The following is a 13925-nucleotide window of genomic DNA, read 5'->3' as shown; positions in this document are numbered from 1 at the left end:
CAATTGTACATGTGACATTCTCCAGAATAAATCATGTACTGGGTCACAAATCAGTCCTCAACAAGTACAAAAAGATGGAAATCATACCATGCATGCTTTCAGACCACAATGATATGAAACATGAAGGTAGTCACAAGAAACAATTTGGAAAGACCACAAATATATAGAAGTTAAAAAACATTCTACTAAGGAATCAATGGGTTAGCTGGGACATTAAAGAAGAAATAAAAAAATTCATGGAAGCAAAGGAAAATGAAAATACAGCAATCAAAACCTTGGGATGTGGCAAAAGTGGTCTATAGAGGGAGTACATAGCATTACAGGCCTTCCTCAAGAACCAAGAAAAGCCTTAAATATACAACCTAACCTTCCACATAAATGAGCTAGAAAAAGCATAGCAAATAAAGCCTAAAGCCAGCAGAAGAGAAATAATAAAGACTAGAGCAGAAATAAATGATATAGAAACAAAAAGGCCACAAAAATATCAATGAAACTAAGAGATAGTTCTTTGAAAGAATTAATAAAATTGATAAACCCTAGCCAGACTTATCAGAAAGAAAAAAGGAATGGCCTAAATAAATAAAATCATACATGACACAGGAGAAATAACAAACACCACAGAAATACAATTATAAGAAAATATCATGAAAAATTATATGCCAATAAATTGAGAAATTTAGAAAAAATAGACATATTCCTAGAAACATCGAACTACAAAAACTGCAACAGGAAAAATAGAAAATTTGAACAGACCTATTACAAGGAAAGAAATTGAATCAGTAACCAAAAATCTGCCCCCAAAATATCCTGGACCAAATGGCTTTCCAGAGGAATTCCAGCAGACATTCTTAAAAAAGATTTTATTTATTCATGAAAGACACAGAGAGAAAGGCAAAGACATAGGAAGAGGAGGAAGCAGGGTCCCTTCAGAGAGCATGATGTGGGACTTGATCCCAGGACCCCAGGATCATGACCTGAGCTGAAGGCAGGCACACAACCACTAAGCCACCCAGGTGCCCCTCCAGCAAACATTTAAAGTAGAATTAATACCTAGTCTTCCCAAACTGTTCCAAAAAAGTAGAAATGGAAGGAAAACATCCAGATTTATTATATGAGGCCAGCATTACCTTGATTCCAAAGCTAGACACAGATCTCACTAAAAAGGAGAATTACAGGCTGATATCCACAATGAACATGGATGCAAATATCTAAACGAGATACTAACAAATCAAATCCAACATTACATTAAAAGAATTATTCCCCAAAATTAAGTGGGGTTTATTCCTGGGCTGCAGGGTGGTTCAAAATTTGTAAATTGATTAATGTGATACCCTACATTAATAAAAGAAAGGATAGGAACTATTTCATATTCTCAGTAGATGCAGAAAAATGATTTGACAAGGTACAGCATCTTTCTTGATAAAAATCCGCAACAACATAAGAATAGAGGGAAATACATCAACATAAAGGCCATATGTGAAAGACCCATAGCTAATATCCTCAATGGAGAAAAACTGAAAGCTTTTCCTCTATGGTCTGGAACAAGACAAGAATGTCCGCTGTCATCATTGCTATTTAACATACTACTAGATGTCCTAACCTCAGCAATCAGACAAGAAGAAGAAATAAAATGCATCCAAATCAGCAAGGAATCTCTCATGTTCTCTCACCCTCTCTGATATTTCCCACTCATTTTCTCTTCTTTCCCCTTTAATCACTTTCAATACTTTTTTATATTCCTCAAATGAATGAAACCATACAATGTTTGTCCTTTTCCGATTGACTTACTTCCTAACTCTGGGAAACAAACAAGGGATATTGGAAGGGGAGGTGGGCGAGGGGATTGGGTGACTGGGTGACAGGTACTTGAGGGGGACACTTGATGGGATGAGCACTGAGTGTTATACTCTATGTTGGCAAATCAAACTCCAATAAAAAATATACAAAAAAATCAGCAAGGAAGAAGTCAAACTTTCATTATTCATGAATGACTTTATACTCTATGTAGGAAACCCAAAAGACTCCACCAAAAAACTACTAGAACTGATAAACAATTCAGCAAAATTGTGTGCTTCAAATTCAATCACTCTGCCAGGGTCCCCCTACACAGAGCAACATGAAAACCCCTGACCCACACCTGCATTAGTTCCAACCAATCTGCCAGGGCACCCCCTATGTGGAGCATCTTGGAAAATCCCCAACTGCACTGGATTTGGCTCCAGTCCCTGGTCAGGGCATACCCTGCACTGAGTACCCTGGGAAACCATGGCTTCAACTATCTCTCCAGGGCATCCTCAATGTACAGGGCCCTGAGAAAACCCCACTTGTAACCACTTTATCTTTAGCTGTCCTGCCAGGGAACACTTTACATGAAGAGCCCAGGGACCACACTATCCCACACACACTTTAACATGATCTGTTTTACCAGGGTTCCCTCTGCAGAGCACCCCGGGATGCTCCAGCCTGTACCCATCTTGGTTCCAGGACACTCTGTGTGTGGAGACTCCTCGAACACTCTGGTTTACATCCACTCCATCCTCATTTATCCTGCCAAGTTGCCCTTTGTGCATAGAGCCCTCAATCTCCCCTCCAAAACTTGTACCCACATTAGTTTCAGCTACCCTGCCAGGTACGTTCTGTTCCAAGAGCACAAGGACCTCTTGGCCTGCATTCTGCCTCAGGTCTAGTCACTCCATCAGAGCACCTTTGGCACAGAGCACCCTGGAGCAACCTGGCTTGCACTCATTTCAGTGTCTATTGTTCTGGCAGAATATCCTCAGTTAGAACACCAGGACACCCGGTATGCACTCACTTCAGCTTTAGTTATCCTGCCAGGGTTCCTGCTGAGCAAAGATCCTGGGACCTCCCAATCTGTACCCAACCTCAGATCCAACCACCCTGTGAGGGCACGGCTGTGCAGAGAGGTCCAGAACATCCCAGATAACACCTACTTCAACTTCAGCTATCCTACCAAAGTACCCTCAGACTGTAGAGCCTTGGAACATTCAGGCTTGCCACTCACATTAGATTTGGCTGTTCCTCCAGAGCATCCACTCAGTGGAGGGCCCAGGAATCACACTGATCTGTGCCCACTTCAACTCTAGCTGTCCTGCCAGGGCCCCCACTTTCTTTCTGGGGTCCCCACATGGAAAGCCCAAGACTCCCAGCCCACACCAGCTCCAGCTCCAGCCATCCAATAAAAGTCACCAAGCACACAGTCTACATAAAGGATAACTGTACACAAGACCAATCCTTCAAGTTTAAGAGAAGTTATTGTTCTCACTAATTCAAGGAAATAAACACATAAAGTCAAGCAAAATGGGGAGACAGAGGAACATGCTCCAAAAGAAAGAACAAGACAAGACCTCAGAAAAAGAACTAAATGAAAAAAAAGCAATATGGCTTATAACGAAGTAATGATTGAAAGATGCTCACACAATGCAAAAAAAAGTGGCAGAACTCAGTGAGACTCTTGATAAAAGAGATAGAAAATGTTAAAAAGAACCCATTAGAATTGAAGAATACAATCACTAAAACAAAAAATATATCGGGAGCGTCCCGCGGTGCGAGGCAAGGTTCCAAGTTGAGCCAAAGCTCCCTGTTGTCCCTGGCCAACCCGCAGTCCTGCGATGTGAGGCAGGGTTCCAGGTTGAGCAAAGGCTCCTTGTCATACCTGGCCAACCCGCTGGGACTGCACCTAGCTCTTCCCCCTTATGGAAGTAAAAGTACATATTTGCTTCTCCTTTAAAATATTATTGGGTCAAGTTCCTATAAAGTAAGCAAGGAAGTGGCTTGACATATGACTGCCTTGGTAGTCATTACTTAATGAACAAACCTCATTGTTTATTCTAAATGTGGCATTCATGCTCTACTGCTTAAAAACAAGTGACAGCTTAACAATAACAGAACATAAAGACTCCTAACTCTGGGAAACGAACTAGGGGTGGTGGAAGGGGAGGAGGGCGGGGGGTGGGGGTGAATGGGTGACGGGCACGGAGGGGGACACTTGACGGGATGAGCACTGGGTGTTATTCTGTATGTTGGTAAATTGAACACCAATAAAAATTAATTTATAAAAAAAAAAAAAAAACAAGTGACAGGAATTTGCGGTGTTCTAGCTATTGTTAGTTTTAAAGACAATGTATGTTCGTCCATGAGATGTATTTCTCCTTAGAGAAATAGGTCACCTGCTTACAGAGGCTATATAAACTCTACATGTAAAAATAAAGCTTGTCCATTGTGGCCATCAGCTGCATGGAACCTCCTATCCCATGAACTTTTAGTCTCTTGTTTCTTTCTCATCCCCTTGCCCTCGGTTCCTGAATCCGGACCTTCTCGCGCCGGCCGCGACAAGTGGCGCCCGAACAGGGACACGAGACAGAGTGAAAGAAGAAGTGTTTACGTTATAGGTAAGGGGATCACAGCGGCTCCGTGAACGATAGGAGTAAAATAATCATGGGACAAAGGCAATCTGTAGAACATGGGTATTTTTTAAAAGTTCTACAGGCTCTTTTAAGGGAGAAGGGGTTTAAGGTTTCTCATAACTCTTTGGATAAGTTCTTTGATACAGTTAGAATAATATGCCCTTGGTTTCCTGATCAGGGCTTGGTGGATCTTTTGGATTGGCAAAGAGTTGGACAGACTCTGAAAAATGAATTAAAAATAAGGGGAACAATTGCCTCCTGATATATGGACTACATGGAATTGTATAAAGGAGGTTCTGGATCCTACAGACTCTATTGAGATCATCTCCTTGAACTCTAAAGATGAAAAAGAGTCTCCACCCTCAATGGGGGGGAGCTTAAAAAATCAAAAAATCCATAACATAAACTGTCCCTTAGAATAGATGATGAAGAAGAGGATCCGTTTGATGGTCCCTACCTTGAAGATAGAAGGAAGGAGGTTTTTGTTTTAAATCATGCTGAACCTCCTCCCCCGCCTTTATTACACTCCTCTGCTGTGCAAACTGAGAAGGCTCCTCGAAGCCTTTTTCCTGTCCAATCAGACGATTCTTACCCAATAAAAGGAGTTACTCCATTACAAAGAACTCTATTTCAAGCCTCACAGAGGGGAGAAGATGTATCTGAGTTTCAGTTATTTCCTGTTACTGTGCAGGGGGGACAGAGAGCATACACTGCCTTAAGCTTCAAAGTACTAAAGGACTTGAAACAAGCATGTACTCAGTATGGCCCTACAGCGCCCTTTACTCTATCTATGTTAGACAATTTAACACGAGAAGCATTATGTCCTGGAGATTGGAGGGTCATTGCACAAGCATGCCTCTCCCCGGGGGACAATTTGTTATGGAAAACGCAATTCTCTGAAAATGCCGAAAAACAGGCCAGCTACAATAAGAGAACTAACATTCCTGTTGATTACAACATGTTAACTGGTTCTGGTCCGTATTATGACGTAGGCTTGCAATTGGGTTTTCCTGAAGTAGCTTATACCCAAATTAATAGTTGTTCTCTGTCAGCATGGAAAAAGCTACCTACCACAAATACAAGGTCACAGGAACTGTCAAAAATCAGGCAAGGTCCCGAGGAAAATTATTCTGATTTTGTGGCCAGATTGTTTTTTTTTAATAAATTAATTTTTATTGGTGTTCGATTTACCAACATACAGAATAACACCCAGTGCTCATCCCGTCAAGTGTCCCCCTCAGTGCCCATCACCCATTCACCCCCACCCCCCACCCTTCTCCCCCTCCACCACCCCTAGTTCATTTCCCAGAGTTAGAAGTCTTTATGTTCTGTGTCCCTTTCTGATATTTCCCACAAATTTCTTCTCCCTTCCCTTATATTCCCTTTCACTATTATTCATATTCCCCAAATGAATGAGAACATACACTGTTGGTCCTTCTCCGATTGACTTACTTCACTCAGCATAATCCCCTCCAGTTCCATCCACGTTGAAGCAAATGGTGGGTATTTGTCGTTTCTAATGGCTGAGTAATATTCCATTGTATGCATAAACCACATCTTCTTTTTTTTTTAATTTATAAATTAATTTTTATTGGTGTTCAATTTACCAACATACAGAATAACACCCAGTGCTCATCCCGTCAGGTGTCCCCCTCCGTGCCCGTCACCCATTCACCCCCACCCCCGCCCTCCTCCCCTTCCACCACCCCTAGTTCATTTCCCAGAGTTAGAAGTCTTTATGTTCTGTGTCCCTTTCTGATATCTCCCACACATTTCTTCTCCCTTCCCTTATATTCCCCTTCACTATTATTCATATTCCCCAAATGAGTGAGAACATACACTGTTTGTCCTTCTCTGATTGACTTACTTCACTCAGCATAATACCCTCCAGTTCCATCCACGTTGAAGCAAATGGTGGGTATTTGTTGTTTCTAATGGCTGAGTAATATTCCATTGTATACATAAACCACATCTTCTTTATCCATTCATCTTTCGATGGGCACCGAGGCTCCTTCCACAGTTTGGCTATTGTGGACATGGCTGCTAGAAACATCGGGGTGCAGGTGTCCCGGCGTTTCATTGCATCTGAATCTTTGGGGTAAATCCCTAACAGTGCAATTGCTGGGTCGTAGGGCAGGTCTATTTTTAATTCTTTGAGGAACCTCCACACAGTTTTCCAGAGTGGCTGCACCAGTTCACATTCCTACCAACAGTGTAAGAGTGTTCCCTTTTCTCCGCATCCTCTCCAACATTTGTTGTTTCCTGCTTTGTTAATTTTCCCCATTCTCACTGGTGTGAGGTGGTATCTCATTGTGGTTTTGATTTGTATTTCCCTGATGGCAAGTGATGCAGAGCATTTTCTCATGTGCATGTTGGCCATGTCTATGTCTTCCTCTATGGTCAACTAATATTCGATAAAGGAGGAAAGACGATCCACTGGAAGAAAGACAGTCTCTTCAATAAATGGTGCTGGGAAAATTGGACATCCACATGCAGAAGAATGAAACTAGACCACTCTCTTGCACCATACACAAAGATAAACTCAAAATGGATGAAAGATCTAAATGTGAGACAAGATTCCATCAAAATCCTAGAGGAGAACACAGGCAACACCCTTTTTGAACTTGGCCACAGTAACTTCTTGCAAGATACATCCACAAAAGCAAAAGAAACAAAAGCAAAAATGAACTATAGGGACTTCATCAAGATAAGAAGCTTTTGCACAGCAAAGGATACAGTCAACAAAACTCAAAGACAACCTCCAGAATGGGAGAAGATATTTGTAAATAAGATATCAGATAAAGGGCTAGTTTCCAAAATCTATAAAGAACTTATTAAACTCAACAGCAAAGAAACAAACAATCCAATCATGAAATGTGGCCAGATTGTTAACCGCAGTCAGTAGAATAGTCACCGATTCGGAAGCTGGCACTTTAATAAACAATTGGCCTATGAGAATGCTAATGCCGCCTGTCAAGCAGCCATAAGACCTTGGAAGAACCAGGGAACTCTTGAAGATTATGTGCGCCTTTGCGCAGATATAGGGCCCTCGTATTTGCAAGGAGTCACCTTGGCTGCTGCTTTTAAAGGCATCCCTCCAGCAAAATTGCATGCTCAGATACTAAAACAAAATAAGAACCCAAACATGAAAATAAATCAAAAATGCTTCTTATGTGGCCAATTGGGGCATTTTAAAAATCAATGCCCTCAGAAAAAGACTTCTCAAACTACAAAAAAAACCTCAAAACCTTTGCCCTAGATGCCACAGAGGATATCATTGGGTTAATGAATGTAGATCAAAGACTGACTCTAACGGGAATCCCCTTTCGGGAAACTGGAAGGGGGGCTTGCCGCGGCCCCAACAAACAATAGCGGCCCTCTTTCCCCAACAAACATTACTCCCGTCTCCAACACCGATGACCTCCCTCGAATTGACAGATTATACCGCGGTACCCCCGCCAGTGCAGGATTAGATTTAGCTCCTATTCATACTCACTATTTGGAGGGAGGCCAATTACCTAGGAAAATTCCTACAGGCATATGGGGGCCACTACCTAAGGAAACTTTTGGATTACTCCTTGGGCGTTCTAGTTCCACTATGAAAGGTTTAATTGTTTATCCAGGTGTTATTGACCCTGACTATACGGGTGAAATTAATATTTTGACATCCCTGAAGACTGGTACTCTCTCTCTCTGGAACCTGGGATGCCTATTGCTCAACTAATATTGCTCCCTATAATAAAAACCTCTAATCAAGCGCTTACTAAGGAGCGAGGAGATAAAGGTTTCGGATCCACCAATATATATTGGACCAAAATGATTTCTCCTGATAAACCTCTTTTTAACCTGGAGATAAACGGAAAGGTTTTTCCGGGCCTTTTGGACACTGGGGCAGATGTTTCAGTTATATCTAATCATAATTGGCCTAAAACTTGGCCCAAGAAAACGGTTGATGTACCTATTCGAGGGGTAGGCTTTGCCTCCTCCCCTGAACAAAGTTCTGATTTGCTTACATGGAGAGATCTGACGAATGATTTACAAGGAGTATTTCAGCCCTTTATATTAGATATAGAATTAAATTTATGGGGCAGAGATGTTTTGTCTCAAATGAATCTCTCCCTTTCCAATGATTGGTCTTTTAATCAATTGATACAGCATGGATATCAGCCTGGAAAAGGTTTAGGTAAAAATTTGCAAGGGGACCCAGCCTTTATAGCCCCCATTCCTAATCCGGCCCGACAAGGTTTGGGTTTTCCCCAGGGCCATTGAATCCTCCCCATGCATTGCCTCTCAAATGGAAAACTTCCACTCCTGTATGGGTAGATCAATGGCCCTTAGTGAAAGAAAAAAGAGAGGCTGCTGAGATCTTGATACAAGAACAATTAAACCTCGGCCATTTAAAACCTTCTACTAGCCCATGGAATACCCCTATTTTTGTCATAAAAAAGAAAACAGGAAAATGGCGGCTTTTACAAGACCTAAGAGCAGTCAACCGGGTAATACTTCCCATGGGGACCCTACAACCTGGCCTCCCTTCTCCCTCTGCCATTCCGTTAAATTTTCAGATGTTGGTTCTAGACCTAAAGGATTGCTTCTTTACCATATCTTTAGCCCCTGGTGATGGGAGCATTTTGCATTTTCTTTGCCCTCTACAAATTTACAAGAACCCTACTATCCATACGAATGGACTGTTTTACCTCAGGGAATGATTAACAGTCCCACCTTATGCCAAGAATACGTAAAAAGAGCTATAATCCCTTTCAGGAAACAATTCCCTGAGGTATATTGTATTCATTATATGGATGACCTATTACTGGCTGCAGAGACCAGTGAACACTTGGCTAACGCCTTTCGGGTTCTTTCCCAATGTCTTAGCTCTGCTGGATTTCAAATAGCTCCTGAGAAGGTACAGAGAGAAGCTCCCTTTGAGTATTTAGGATATCTTATTAGTAAACAGAGTATTAGGCCACAGAAAATCGCAGTTAGAACCTCGCAATTAAAAACTTTAAATGACTTCCAAAAATTATTAGGTGATATAAATTGGCTCCGCCCTTCGCTGTCTCTCACCACTTCCCAGTTACAGCCCCTTTTTTCTATTTTAAAAGGGGACTCCTCTCCTTCATCTTTGAGACAGCTTACTCCAGAAGCAGAGGATGCCTTAACTTTAGTAGCAAATAAAATTTCCTCTGCGCAGCTTCAACAAAGAGATCTGACAGAGAATGTTAACTTAATAATCTTAAAACCTGATGCTCTCCCTATGGCAGTGTTGTGGCAAATCCATGAGCCTTTGGAATGGCTACATTTAGCTATGCATGTTTTACATGTCATCAACCCAACGATTTCCCTTATATCTTTATTAATTGCTAGAGGACGGAAGAGATGCATCCAGTTATTTGGACATGAGCCTCATAATATTATATGTCCTCTTTTAACCGCCTCAATGGTAGAGGATGCATATCAAACCTCCTTAGAATGGCAAACATCTATGGCAAATTTTCCTGGTCAATTTCTTTTTCATCTTCCCAACGACAAACTCCTTCAGGAACTCTCCATCATTCCTACTATATTTGTCTCTCCAATTTCGAGTCAACTGATTAAAGACGCTCCCATCATATTTCCGGACGCCAGCAAAGACGGGCACATTGCCATTGTCTATCTGCATAAACAACATAAAAATATCATTCAATTATCCTAAAAGACAAAATCTGTCCAGAGGGCTGAACTTTATGCTGTCATGAAAACTCTTGAAATCTATCAAGAACCCTTTAATCTCTATTCAGATAGTCAATATGTCGCCAGGATATTACCCATCCTTGGTGATTCTTTCATAAACTCTAATGATGAGGAACTTTCGTGCCTTTTTCATAAAATACAGCAGCTGCTCTTAAAAAGAGTTTCACCTATATTTGTTTCTCATATTAGAGCACATTCTGGTTTACCTGGGCCTTTATCCTCAGGAAATGACTTGGCTGACAGATATACTCATTTATATTCTGTCATTGCTAATAAGGATTCTGTCGGTATGGCAATGAAAAGTCACTCTCTTTTCCACCAAAACGCTCGATCCCTACGAAAGCAATTTCATATAACTAGAGAACAAGCTAGGCAAATTGTTAAAAATTGCTCCCTATGTCCCCAATATGTTAACACCCCTTCTTTTGCCATTAATCCGTGGGGCCTTTTGCCCAATGATCTCTGGCAAATGGACGTAACACATTATTCATCTTTTAATAAATTACAATTTGTGCATGTTTCTATTGATACCTATTCTGGCATGATTGTAGCTTCCGCTCACTCTGGTGAAAGTTTCACTGATGTTCAAAATCATCTTTTTCACGCTTTTGCTTACATGGGAATGCCTAAACGATTAAAGACTGATAATGGGAGCGCTTATATATCCCAAGCTTTTAAAACCTTTTGTGAAACATTTCACATCCAGCATACCACAGGCATCCCTTACAACTCTACAGGTCAAGCTATTATTGAAAGAGCTCATCTTACACTTAAAAATACCTTACAAAAACTAAAAAAGGGGGAGATTATGGCAGGAAAAATGAAATATTCCCCCCACATGCACCTAGACTTAGCAATATTCATTTAAAATTTTTTGATTGTGCATGATGATGGATATACACCATCAGAAAAACATTGGGGAAAAAATACTGATCCACCCCTTATGGCAAAGTGGAAGGATCCTATGACAGGACAGTGGAAAGGCCCTGACCCCTTGCTTAGACAGGGTCGAGGATATGCCTGTATCTTCCCACAGGATGAAGAAGCGCCGTGCTGGGTTCCAGCCAAATTTGTTAGAGATATCAAAACTGAGAAGGAAGATGAGTCGGCTGAACTTATGCCCTCCTTGGAGGAAGAGGACTCGTAAGACAAATCTGCCATCATGGAGGCAAATGAGGAAATTAACCTCGCAAGCCACAAGTTTGGTAATATCCTCTGGTAAACAACTAACCCCCTTGACTCATTTTCTGGCTTGTCTCAGCCTTCTTATTATCCCTCCCCCTGCTGAAGGAAAACTGTTCTGGGCTTATTTGTCCAGTCCTCCTGTAGCACAGCCAGTAACTTGGGAGGATCCGACCCCTAAAGTTTATATTAATTTCTCTATCATGGGGAACAGGGTCCCTAGTTTTTTCCCTTCTGTATAATCTCCTATAAACTATTCCAGATTGGCCTTTCACCCTCCAATCTGTTTTCAAAAAGAAACTCATCCAAAGAGACTAACACTCTCTTGCTTAGGATCCGTGCCTGTAGGCAGAGTCCTAAATTACTCTACTTGGTCTCCCTTTCATGTAAAAGGTAAAACGCAATGGGCACAAAAGTATACACAGGCCTATTGGCAGAAGTTGGAAATCATTGGAGATGGAGTTCATGATTCCAATAGTACCCCTATTATTATGAATCAATGTCCTTACGAAGGAAATGCATTGGAAGGAACCTATGCTTTTGATGATTGCCAGATGTATTCACCCAAGACTTTCTCTCCACATGAAGTGGACTTCCCAATATTTGATCTATCTCTTTTTTTTAATAAATTAATTTTAATTGGTGTTTATTTGATCTATCTCAATCAGCACGTCATACATCCACCTCCACATTGGGTCCCATCCTAAAACCCCTTCAATCAACTCCTAGCTACATGCGCATACCCAATGCGGAATTACAAGAACACACTCGAGCTATCCTGCGATCCATTTTATTGACTAGTACAGGAAAAATACATAGAGATTTATGGAAGCTTTATGCTGCTTTTGACCAAATATATACAAATGATAGCATAAGCTATCCAGAAGCTATTCTCAATCCCACGCTCTGCGTTCGCACATGCGTACCCCCTCCCTTTTTCTTAGTAATAGGAAATGGCCAGGTAACTGTTGAAAAAACCAAAACCTCTACCTTTTATCGAATTCATTGTCCCTCGTACATATTAACAAATTGCGTACCTATAGATAAGAAGATTGATTTCAACACAAAATTATTCCTGGTGCAACAACCTCCATATTGGATGATCCTTGTTGATGTGAGAGGACCTTGGTACGCGAACTTTGGTATGCAGTTTGCTCAAGAATTGGTGAAGAAGCTAAGAAGAACTCGAAGATTTCTTGGACTTTTAATTGCAGGGATGGTGGCTACTATTGCTCTTATTGACTCTGCTACTGTATCTGTTGTATCTTAGCATGAAAATGCTCAGACTGCTGAACATGTAAATGAACTTGCTAGAAATGTAACTATTGCTCTTGATGCTCAGAAGAGAATCAATGAAAAAATTGAAGCGCAGATTGAAGCTTTAAAAGAAGCCGTTTTATATCTTGGTGATCAATTCGTTGTACTAAAAACTATAACCCAATTGACTTGCCATGATGCTTATAAACATATTTGTGTTACCCCACTCCCTTTTAATGGGTCATGGGAAAATATACGTATGCATCTACAAGGGGTTTGGAATCATGCTAATATTAGTCTAGATCTCTTAAAATTACAACAAGAAATAGACGCCATTAGCCAAAGTATGTTACATTATGAAGATCCCGGCAATTTAGCCGGTGAGATCTTAAATCAGCTAAATGGTTTTAATCCCTTCAATTCACTGAAACATTCCTTTTGGATATTTTTGGCATTAATAATCGGGTTAATTCTGATGTATGTAATGTTTGCCTGCTTTTGCAAAAAATTCATAATCAATTAAACTCCTCTAAGGCACAACTTCACTTTTTGCATTTGAAAAATATAGGGGGAGATGTCGGGAGTGGTCCCGTGGTGCGAGGCAAGGTTCCAAGTTGAGCCAAAGCTCTTTGTTGTCCCTAGCCAACCCGCAGTCCTGCAGTGCGAGGCAAGGTTCCAAGTTGAGCCAAAGCTCCCTGTTGTCCCTGGCCAACCCGCAGTCCTGCGATGTGAGGCAGGGTTCCAGGTTGAGCAAAGGCTCCTTGTCATACCTGGCCAACCCGCTGGGACTGCACCTAGTTCTTCCCCCTTATGGAAGTAAAAAGTACATATTTGCTTCTCCTTTAAAATATTATTGGGTCAAGTTCCCATAAAGTAAGCAAGGAAGTGGCTTGACATATGACTGCCTTGGTAGTCATTACTTAATGAACAAACCTCATTGTTTATTCTAAATGTGGCATTCATGCTCTACTGCTTAAAAACAAGTGACAGGAATTTGCGGTGTTCTAGCTATTGTTAGTTTTAAAGACAATGTATGTTCGTCCACGAGATGTATTTCTCCTTAGAGAAATAGGTCACCTGCGTATAGAGGCTATATAAACTCTACATGTAAAAATAAAGCTTGTCCATTGTGGCCATCAGCTGCATGGAACCTCCTATCCCATGAACTTTTAGTTTCTTGTTTCTTTCTCATCCCCTTGCCCTCGGTTCCTGAATCCGGACCTTCTCGCGCCGGCCGCAACAAAAATATGCTACAGGGAATCAACAGTAGATTAGCAGATGCAGAAAAATGTATTAATGTCCTGGAAAACAGGATGAACCCTAAAGAAA

The 13925-nt window shown here is 41.2% G+C and overlaps 1 pseudogene; it reads right to left on the bottom strand.

Annotated features, from left to right (window-relative positions):
* LOC129517983 (nascent polypeptide-associated complex subunit alpha-like) overlaps positions 1-10752 on the bottom strand; it is a 67892-nt pseudogene extending 57140 nt beyond the window's left edge.
* Between the last annotated feature and the right edge of the window lie 3173 nt (positions 10753-13925).

Source organism: Nyctereutes procyonoides, unplaced genomic scaffold, assembly GCF_905146905.1.
Source record: "Nyctereutes procyonoides isolate TBG_1078 unplaced genomic scaffold, NYPRO_anot_genome, whole genome shotgun sequence".
In the NCBI taxonomy this organism is placed as follows: domain Eukaryota; kingdom Metazoa; phylum Chordata; class Mammalia; order Carnivora; family Canidae; genus Nyctereutes; species Nyctereutes procyonoides.
This window is presented reverse-complemented; position numbering and strand designations above follow the sequence as displayed.